Below are 10,805 nucleotides of genomic sequence, written 5' to 3' on the forward strand. Positions count from 1 at the left end.
TGCCAGTGGTGGTAGAGAGGGGGATGTGAATGTGAGAGTGTCCCGTATAAAAGCGCCTCAAGAAAGTGTGTGGGGAGTCCCCTTAGATGCTGCTGCTGCGTTGGCAGAAGGGAATGCTATTAAAGATAATGTGGATGGTGTGGAAGTTCTGCCCGGAAGGGTAGCAGGCTCTGTATCTAGAGATAAAGTACAGCATTTAGACTATGCTGGGGCTGTAATAGGGAATGTGGATCTTGGGAGTCCATGATGTGGGGGCGAATGTGGGACTTCCGCAACAGTTCATCATGGTCGCGTGGGTCAAATTGGTTCCCAGAGAAGAAGTAGAGTGTACCCAGTTGACCCTGGCAGGCACAGGAATGCGGTACGGCTTAGGTGGGTAGGGGAAGGCTTGCCTCCTGATACAATGGTAGTTATGGATAATGTACTGGAAATGGGTTTTACAGCTGATGATCTCAACGGCTTTGTCCATAACAGTGTATTTAGAGATTACTCCATAAGTTTTGTTAGACCACAGGAGTTAGATAAATTTTGGTTCATTTTTAAGCAAATGGAGTTAGTCGGTTCTTTTGAAGGGTTTGAGGCAGTGACAGTGTCTAGCCCCTCGGTGGTTAAGGTCAACATAATCTTAGAAAATGAGTCGATCCCTCCCTCAGACCTTAAGGTTTGGCTAAGTAGATATGGGAAAGTGGTAGAAGATCTTGAAAAATACATACGGTATAAGGGTGTGTGGACTGGAGGATGGTGGACGCGAATGCGCCTTAAGGTGGTAGGACATGTAACTCAGCATATCCCCAATTCTGCGTACATTGGCAGAGATTTGATCTGTTGCTCTTACCCAGGCCAGCCAAGGGAGTTCTGGAAATGCGGGTCAACCAGACATTTAAGCATTAGTTGTGATGTGCTTAAGTGTGCCGTGTGCCTTGATGTAGGCCATGTGGCTAAGGCTTGTCCCAAGAGTATACGTCTTAATTTGTGCAGAGAACTTGGCCATGCTTACGGCTCTTGCCCCTCATCTTGGCACAAGATAAATAAGGAGTTTCGTGCTCAAGGGGATGAAGCTCAAGTGGAAGAAGTTGTTCTATCAGCAGGGGTAGTTGAGGTCGTTGAAGAAACACAGTTGTCTAAGGAGTCAGGCTCAGAGGCAGATGAGGAAGATCTAGGGCCGGCTTTTGTCTCCCCTGTACCCCTTCTTTCTCCCATATTTTCTTCTTTTTCAGGCCGGGACCCTATCGGGGTGCCTCAGAGAGGAAGAGGAGGAGGATGTCAGAGAGGGAGGCCTACTCCTCAGTGGAAAAGAGGGTCTCAGGGTCCTTTGAGATCAGGATCCTCTAAGCCTGACACAAATAGGATAAAGAAAAAGGTTGTAGGTAAGCCCGGCTCCTTTCCAGTGACTGGTGGTTTGTCAAGCAAGGAGAGAATTAGGAGAGTGGAAAGGAGTGTGAAGACTACCCTTGGTGAGTGGGTCAAGGTGGGGAAGAAAGGGAGTCTGGACCCTTCAAGAGGTAGTGAGGTCTGTAGGAGAAGGAAACTTTTTGTAGTAGTGATGAGCCGTACACCTCCCATTCAAGTAGAAGAAGACTAGCGGAGACATGCAGAATGGAATCAGTGTAAGTGTTCTCTTCTCTCTGCCATTTCAATCTTACCTATTATTCTGCTTCCTCGCTCTTGGCTTCTCTTCCTTCTATTTGTTTTGTTTGGTTTTTTTTTTTTTTTCTTTTTGCATACATTCTCAGTGAGACAAGGCAGCTCAGATGTCTTTTATCTTTTTAAAAAAGAGCTGAAGAACCACGCACCACCAGAAGCCATTCAGGAAGACACCAACAGGAGGGAGAGTAAGTTTCTTTTTTTGTTTTGTTTCTCTGTCTCGTCCTTTGTACGTGCATTTTTACATTATTTTCTTATAGAATCCAAGAATCGAGGACACGCCATTCAAGAAGCAGAAGACAGACCGAAATGCACCAACAGGAGGATGCGTAAGTTATAGCTCTAATTTGTCATTTTGATCCATCCGATTTCTATCCTCCTCCTTGCTTTGTGGCTTTTCTTCTCCCATGCTCTCTATTTTGCCCTCTAATCATGGTCATGCCCCTTTGACTTTTTTTTCTGTCTGTACTATGATTGTGTACACACAGGAACATTAAACAGCCTGCTTAAATATTTGTACATTGTTCTTAAAGAACTGAGGAACCCCAGACATCCTGGCCACAAACCAAAAGACGGCCAGAAACAGACCAACAGGAGGAAGCGTAAGTCATTTCTCTCCTCTGCCATTTTATACCTTCCAATTTATCCTCTAAGCATCTAACTTGTCCCCCTATCAAGTGGCTTTTCTACTTTCTCTGTCTTTAACTTGCCTTTTTAGCCATGACTCTTTGTCTCCCACTCTCCCACTTGTCTTTTGTCTGTTTGCCCTCAGTAACACATACATCTGTCCACTTAAATGTTTGTAAATACCTTTCCTTTTTTCTCTATGGCTAACTTGTCCTCCAGTCATATGAGCTTTCTTCTTTCTTTAGGTCTCTAATTTGCCCTCCTGCTATGCCCCCTTGTATAGCTCTCTGTCTTCATATTGTTTGCATTCAGTTACACATAAAACTGCGTAAACATGTGTACATTGTTTTTAAATAAGCCAAACCACATGGGCATTTAATACAATATACAATACCATTGTAATGGCCACAATTCCTGCAAGGAAAAGTGCAATTAGAAGTAAACACAGTAGGACCTTTGGTTGCCTGAACCCATTTGAAGTTTAGGTTTAATAAGATCGCCAATATTCGTATCCCTTCTGTATGAAAATAATGGTGGTAACTGGAACAAATGCAGTTGCAGGGCTGTGCCATGGGTGCCAAATGGCACCTGCGTATGCGAACATCTTCATGGATTGGTTTGAAAAAACTTTTATTTTATCTAATGAGCAGTTTTCGAATTTAATACAGGCATATATGCGCCATGTCGATGACCTTTATTGGGCAAGGACAAAAGCAAAAAAGAAACTTTATTAGCCAGGCATTTGTATACACAAGGGCACCGGGTGGCCCAATTACATTGGCAAATATTGGAAAAAGTGGAAACATGCCAGGGTCAAGACCTAAAAAGCTGGTTACTCCAGAGGGAGTGTTTCCCTGCAACGCTAGTTGCCTCGTGTGCCGATATCCTTCTTCTATATCTTTGAAGCCAGTTCCCATTGTGCTTAACCACCTGACTCCAGACAAGTCCAGGGAATTAGGCTACATACCTGCATACTTTATAACAACCTTATCTGACAATGGTACTAAATACTAGGGCTCACTGAAACACAGTGAGGGGATGCTAGGTGCATTGGACATGCTGGGGTCCGTTGCAGCGGTGACAGAAAATGGTTTAAGGTCCCCTTCAGCCCGGCATAAATGTCAGACCAGTGAGAGTTACTGGCCCATCCAAGGCTGTCCTCTGGGCCCTGGAATTGCTAGGGCCCACTGAAGCGCAGTAAGGGAAGCTAGGACAAACTGCTTGCACCCTCTGAAAAGCAGCTAGATGCCATTGGAGTTCCTATTGATGAGAATGCACAAGAGATATAAATAAAGGAGCATTTATTAAAACTCTTAAAGTGCAAAAAAACATTTTCCTGGTCCAAACAAACAACCCCCCAACAAAAACTCCCAGCCAAATATTACTATTTGGCTACCAGTCATTAAGAATGCTGCAGAATCCAAATCAGGGCAAGGTTTTTCCCATCTAACATATTCATTAGACAAACAATCTCTTCCAACTCTCTTGATGGTTTCAGGTGCTGATGTCTCATCTACATCTGTCATGAGGAAATCTGCAGATGCCAATATATTCCACCAATCTTTTCAAACTTTCAAACTTTTATCCAGCTCATTCCACTTGGAACGTGTTTAGAAACCTGGTTTGCTATCAACGTGGCTTACAGGTTTCCAGAATAACCCTTATCCAAGGTAAGTTGGTCTTCTATACATGGCCTGCGATACATCTTCTTACTCTGTATTCGTCTGGTTTCTCATATTTGAGAAGTCCTAGAATGGATGGGTGTAAGAAAAAGAATTATTAGATATTCACAAACATATACATTCAATGATTGCACATTCAACAATTTTGGAAGACTTACCAGCAACATAATCAACCCTCATCTTGTTTTGGCCGTACTCATGGGAAAAGGCTAACGCTGCCTTTAGGCAAGGAGGATTAGCATCAATGGTGACTGGACGGGCTTTTTTGAATCTCTCAAAAGCATCCTCCCTCAAGTCACAAGAGACTACTGTCCTTTCCTTTTGCAGTGGCTGCTGTGGCACCTGTTTAAACCTGTTAAATGGATAATGAGAATGAAACCAGTGGTTAGTATACGTAAATCATAATTTATTGGTATTTAAAACAAAATTGCATACAGAAAAAACATGTAAATGCTCTATCAACTTACCTTGATGTCAAAGCCTGGGGCCCATACAATGCCCTCTTCATGATTTCTGCCGTTTCTACCATATTTTCAACGGTCTTCTCACGGTACACCCTTTCGGAAGTCACATTTGAATGGTGAAGAATCTTGGCAAACGTGTTCCTCTCTGCATCAGTTTTAAAGTGGGAGGCCATGAATGTCTCCATTGTTCTTTTAGCCTCTTGACTTGTCACAGGGCGAAATTTAAACCTATGGAAAAAAATATATGTTCAGAAATGTAGACGTTGAACAAGTGCTAAACTTGGCTAGTTTATAAGCCTGTACCAGTATTCACCTGATGGTTATAGTTTTTGAGAAGAACTATTTGCATTGCAACATTTATACTTACTTCTGATGAAGTCTAGCAATGTCATTGGTCACACTGGGAATTAGTTCCCCCATTGATGAGATGAAAAATGTCTTCGGGCTTGTCCCACTCCTGATAAAGGATGGCCGTATTTTTTTTATAGAAAACATCAAACCACTGAAATGACACAAAAGAAAGTCCAGTTGAAAAAAATGCTATGCAACAGACACAAATTGCAAATGTTCACTTCAGACATATACCTGTTCTTCTTCTTCTAGAAGTAAAGAGGTGACTTGCTGTGTACAAGTCTTATGTTTCTTTATAGCAATGGCCATACGTCTTTTGCAGTCAGACATTGTCCTGTTGCACCATTTTTCAACCTATATGCAAATAAGACACAAGGATCAGTAAAATGCCAAACAGTGCAAGTTAACAGCATGTTAACAGAACATAAAAAGCATGTCAGTAGAAAAAATGCAAAATGGATACTCACAGTCATATTCACTCAGGGTCGCTGGAGTTGCTTTAGGACAACCAGTGCCTCCAAGTAATAGAGGACAATATACTTTTCTTTATCCAAAAGTGTTCCACCCATCTTGGCCTTCTTTATCAGCTGCTCAAATGTTGGCCTTGCCACTGCGAGAATCCTTTGACACTCCACTGGGTCCTTTTTTCCAGATGTCATGTAGTCAGACCTGTAAATAGGGATAGTAAAGGTTACACACCAAACGCAAACACACAAAAATCCAAAATAAATGCACAGGTACTAAAGCATACTTACTTTTTCCACACAATGTCAGCTGAAATTCCTTGGCTCAGCCTTCCCTGTAGATTCACAGTCATCTTGAGGAACAGCTTACATCTTTCCACTATTTCTTTAGATTGATGTGATGCAGACAATGTATTCGTTTGGGATCGAACAAACCTCTTGATGTACTTGAGGTAGGAGAACTGAGTGGCATTACTGTTCCCCAAATCCAGCAGAGTGTTAAAAAAATCCAGTGTCTTCTGTGTATTGTCCAGGAACTCTGAGGAGGTTTTGGAGGGGTCCACAAAATATAAAAACCTGGCCACATTTCCCACCTAAAATTAGACATGGGGGAAAAATCATTATGAGGGAATGGGAACAGCAAAAAAAAAAAAAAAACAACAGCAAGCGCTACATAGACAAGTGTAAATTTTACCTCTTGTGACCATCTTCTAACTCGTAATTCTTGCTGAAGAAATGTTCGGAAACTAACAAGAAGATCACATTCAAAAGAGTGTTTCTTGTACATCCCGGCTGCCATAATTTTTCTCTTAAGCAGAATGAGATGTCAATCTGTCTTGCTCCTAGCCTAAAGAAAAACACATTTAGAAATGATTGAAAATATGTACACTTATTACAGCATGGACGTGTGAAGCTTAAATATGCTTGTGTAAAGTTAACTTACTGATACAGCTTTCCAACTAGACTGTCTGACTCCATCTCTTGATTTTCATCATCATCATCATCATCAACAGTGTCATCAGTCAAGGGGCCTGCATTGTTCTCCTTATCTGACTCAACAGGGCTATATCAATACAAATCAACAAAAAAATTAACACATACTACTATGTAGACAGGTGTAGATTAGATGTACATGTGCCAATTATACTTACAGGTCCAGCTCTTTAACAGGTCCCTGTGTCTCCAACTCTTTTTAATTTACAGGGCCTACAATGTCTTCCTCATCTGACTCGATGGGGCTAAAATAAAGATCAACAAAAGTTCAGAAAAGATTGAAACAAAAAAAATGCATGCATATTATGAAGTAGAGGTGAATATTAGATGTACATATGGGAAGTATACTTACAGGTAAAACTGTTCAACAGGTTGTTGTTTCTGCACTTTCTCAGCATTCACAAGGCTGGGGTTTGTCTTCTTATGTGACCTGACAGGGCTATATTAATAAAAATCAAAACAAGTTCAGAAACAATGAATAACAATGTGCAAGTTACAATGTAGACTGGTGAAGATTATAAGGACACATGTTAAGTATACTTACAGGTCCAGATCTTTAAAAGGTGCCTGTATCTCCACTACTTCATCTGCTGCCCGATTGTGGTTCACCTTGGTTCTGTTCATATTTGATTTTATCTTCTCATGTGACCTGACAGGGCCAATATTGATAAAAATCAACAACAGTTCAGAAACAATGAATAACAATGTGCAAGTTACAATGTAGACCGGTGAAGATTATAAGGACACATGTTAAGTATCCTTACAGGTCCAGATCTTTAAAAGGTGCCTGACTTTCCACCACTTTGTCAGCTGCCCGATTGAGGTTCACCTTGGTTCTCTCTTCCATGAGAGAGCTGTAATGCAACAATAGATTGATTGTTAAGAAGAAATAAAAACAAAATTAATATTACAGACATACATGTCTAAACACAGCCATGGCATGAGCAATACATATCTTGCTGGCTTTTCAGGCTTCCCTCTAACATAGCAGCCATTTTTCTCAAGGAAATGGACAAAAAATTTCAGAATCCTTATAGTCCAGGTCTTCATACTTAACAACACTAAGCCCTTCCAGGATTGATCGCATCTTCCCTTTTGCTTCCTGCATCAGAAGCTCAATTTCTTTTGCATCTGCATCTCTCTTGCAGGCTCTCCTCAGGTGAACAAGCAAGGTGTCCTGAGGCAAAACTTGCAGGCAAGAGAATGACGGTTTTGTGTCTTCTTAGATTCCATTTTCAAATGAAGTCAAATGAAGCAAAAAATGAAGGAAAACTTCCTGTGATTCCCAAGGAAGGAAAGGTTCAGGAGCTAGTAACTTCAGTGAGTCATAAAATGAGGTATGGTTCAAATGAGAACAGGGGGGAATATTTATACCAGCCAAGAAGTATAGCAACCAATAGAAATGAAGACATTTAGACAATACTGGCTAGATTTGTGTGTATTAATCAAACATTATTCTTTATAGGGATTACAGTTACATGTGTTACAGTTTCTGATAGATGTTAACATTCTTTCACACCTGTTGCTGATCTGTATGCAGGTACCAGGGGGATTAATTCAGTACTTCAGTTCTTGTCTGCTGGCAATCTTCACACTAGATTTATGTTATGTCACCTTCTTTTAGAAGGCTAGGCCTTTGAAGCCAGTTGCCATTGTGTTTAATAACCTGACTCCAGACAAGTCCAGGGAATTAGGCTACATGCCAAGAAATAAGAATTGCTTGGAATTTACAAATCAGAACTTTTTAAGTTTTAGCTTGGTAAATACTTATTCCAATAATTATAACAGTCCAACAAAGTAGTTCTTTTATTAGTTTAGTAGTTTTAGTAGTAGTTCTTGGTTATGTGAGAAATTGCAAGTTTGACATATGTGCCATGCACCCAGAATGATGAACTTTAAAATAAGCCTCCTTTATTACATTTCTGGGTGACCCCAGCTGTGCCAGGTCTGTTGTTGCCAGCAATATTGAAGCTAATGCATATTGATGCCAGGTTATGTGCTGGACTGTTTAAATGAATGATGTTACGGTTTCCAATTGTATTAGTGTGGGTGTTAGGTGTCGAAGAGCAGAGACAAACAATCTCAAAATGCCCTAGATTAAGGGGGCATCATGGCTGTTGTTTTGCAATGTACCCTGGTATTGAAACCTGATGGAATTGCTGCTCATGCCTGTGTCCTTCAATTGCTGAGGAGGTAGGCACAAGCTGTTGCTAAGGTTCTGCCAGCTGTTTATTTTTGCAAGACATTAGACAATATAGCATTCGTGTTGTGCTAAGGTCAAGTTGTATGTGTATAATTATATATAATATATAATATACACAAAAGCCATAAATATCCTTTAAATTCTATCCTTATAAATGGTGAGTTCTGATGTCATCAGTTATAAACCGTGAGTTCTGATGTAAATTCTGTCACATGACTCACTGAAATTTGTGTATTATGATAAATAAAGTACCCCCAGTTGTAAAATATGAGGATATTAGAAGTTACCTTGGAGTTCCATGACCTGTATAAAAACACTCGGCCTTCAGCCTCATGTTTTTATATGGTCATGAAACTCCTCTTGAACTTATAATATCATTATATTTTACAACAGGGGGTACTTTAGATATATATATATATATATATATATATATATATAGTCTTATGAAGGATCAGCACACACTGTTCTGTAGTGAAGTAATAGTGTTTATTTTCAAACAAAACACATTTTTATCCTCATTTTTGTTTGAAAATAAACACTATTACTTCACTACAGAACAGTGTGTGCTGATCCTTCATAAGACTATATACGATTTATTGATCGTGCACCACTGGCAACATCTGTCTGAGTGCTGGTACTGTGGGACTGTATATATATATATATATATATATATATATATATATATATATATATATATATATATATATATATATATATATATATATATATATATATATATATAGTCCAGTATGTTCAGCACACCACTGCATGAATAGTCACAAACACTTGACCCAGGTGCTACCATCAAGATGCTGTGTACATAAATCCAAAAAATGAGGTGCACATTGGGAACCTTTGTAAAGATAAAAAATCTAAATTTTATTTATTACATGTTTAAAAGCAGGTCAACGTTTCGGTCTTTTCCTAAGACCTTTATTAAGACCCATAGTGCCCATTAAAACATCTTACAGAACTTCCGGGGGGCGGACCCAAAGATGGCCGCATTTTATTCGAGCTCCTGACCGGGATTGATAATCCGATGTAATCGCAGAGTTGCATTCACTCTGACCAGCTAAATTACATTACCGGGACATCAGGATACTGAGGGGCAACGATTGTTGCCAGCATCGGGCTCCCCTCCCTTCAGCGACCCCGGAAGGTGGCCCTCACGCTTCACTACGGGCCTAGACCACACTTCTGTCGACTGCAAGCTAGCGGTACCTGCCTTACCTGATCAGCCAGTTCGGGCATACTGGGGTGCGAGCTGGTCATCTTACCGGAAGAGCCACACTGTCCGGATCTTTGAGGTGCCACACGCTACAACCGGATCAAATTAAGGCCGCGCATTGTGACCGGCGGCATTCACATCCGTGGACCCGGACCAGGCAGCACATCACTGCGATGCAGGGCTGGTGAGTGGAAACCCCCACCTTGAGCTTCCTAGGCCCCAACACTGGTCACGGGAAGGCGGTGAAGTAAACGGCGCACTTTTACTTCGAGCTGATCGCACTGTGGCCTTAATATTTTCATTGCCTGGGGGTGACACCATCTTGACCTCGTGGACTTGGGGCTTGATTCATATGACTTGCACCTCTCTTCTCCGCTTATGAAGTGCTACAACCGGAGAAGGCCTCTATATACCAGGTAACAACTCCTGGATGTGTCGGGGCTACTGCAACGATTTTACAGGCCTTGACCCCACCATATTTATTGGCTAGCGGTATTGGTCAGCCGCTCGACATACTCATATACTTTGTACTTGGCATTTAATTTGACCTCGAGGCTTTGAAGAGGTTTTTCGACATACCCTGATACTTTCTGGCCAAGGCCATTACCACTTCACAGGGGCTTTACCCCACCCATGCCTTAATGTGACACGACTCATTGATACTTCTCTACTGCCCCCTACATAGAGTCAACTTATATCCCACCTTTCAAGTACTGACAGTGCTGAGGAGGGACGAGCACATATTACAAAGGGGATTACTCTGTTACCTCCTGAATTCACCATGGATAAATATGTGGGCCGCTCTACGTCAAAACCTCAGAAACAACTGAAGCAAAAACCAAAAGACAAAAAAGGAACACCTGACTATGATCCGATGGAATCGGAATCTGAACTGTCTGGCTCACCTAAAATACACCTACGAGACCTAACTCAAATGTTAGGACCTCTGCTAGATCAAAAACTGGCGGGAATTAAGGAGTCTATAACCGAAGTTTTGCAACAGCTGACCGACCAAACTCAAAGACTAACGGATGCAGAACAAAGAATCAGCACCTTGGAGGACGAACTGGATAAAACACAGCGGACTGTAGACACACAACAGAGAGAGATCACTATCCTTGCTGACAAAGTGGACGATTTAGAAAACCG

General features: G+C 41.2%; 1 pseudogene; it reads right to left on the reverse strand.

Annotated features, from left to right (window-relative positions):
- Window positions 1-3,900: 3,900 nt before the first annotated feature.
- On the reverse strand, window positions 3,901-7,458 carry LOC121401215 (annotated as a pseudogene).
- Between the last annotated feature and the right edge of the window lie 3,347 nt (window positions 7,459-10,805).

Source organism: Xenopus laevis, chromosome 3L (genome assembly GCF_017654675.1).
Source record: "Xenopus laevis strain J_2021 chromosome 3L, Xenopus_laevis_v10.1, whole genome shotgun sequence".
In the NCBI taxonomy this organism is placed as follows: domain Eukaryota; kingdom Metazoa; phylum Chordata; class Amphibia; order Anura; family Pipidae; genus Xenopus; species Xenopus laevis.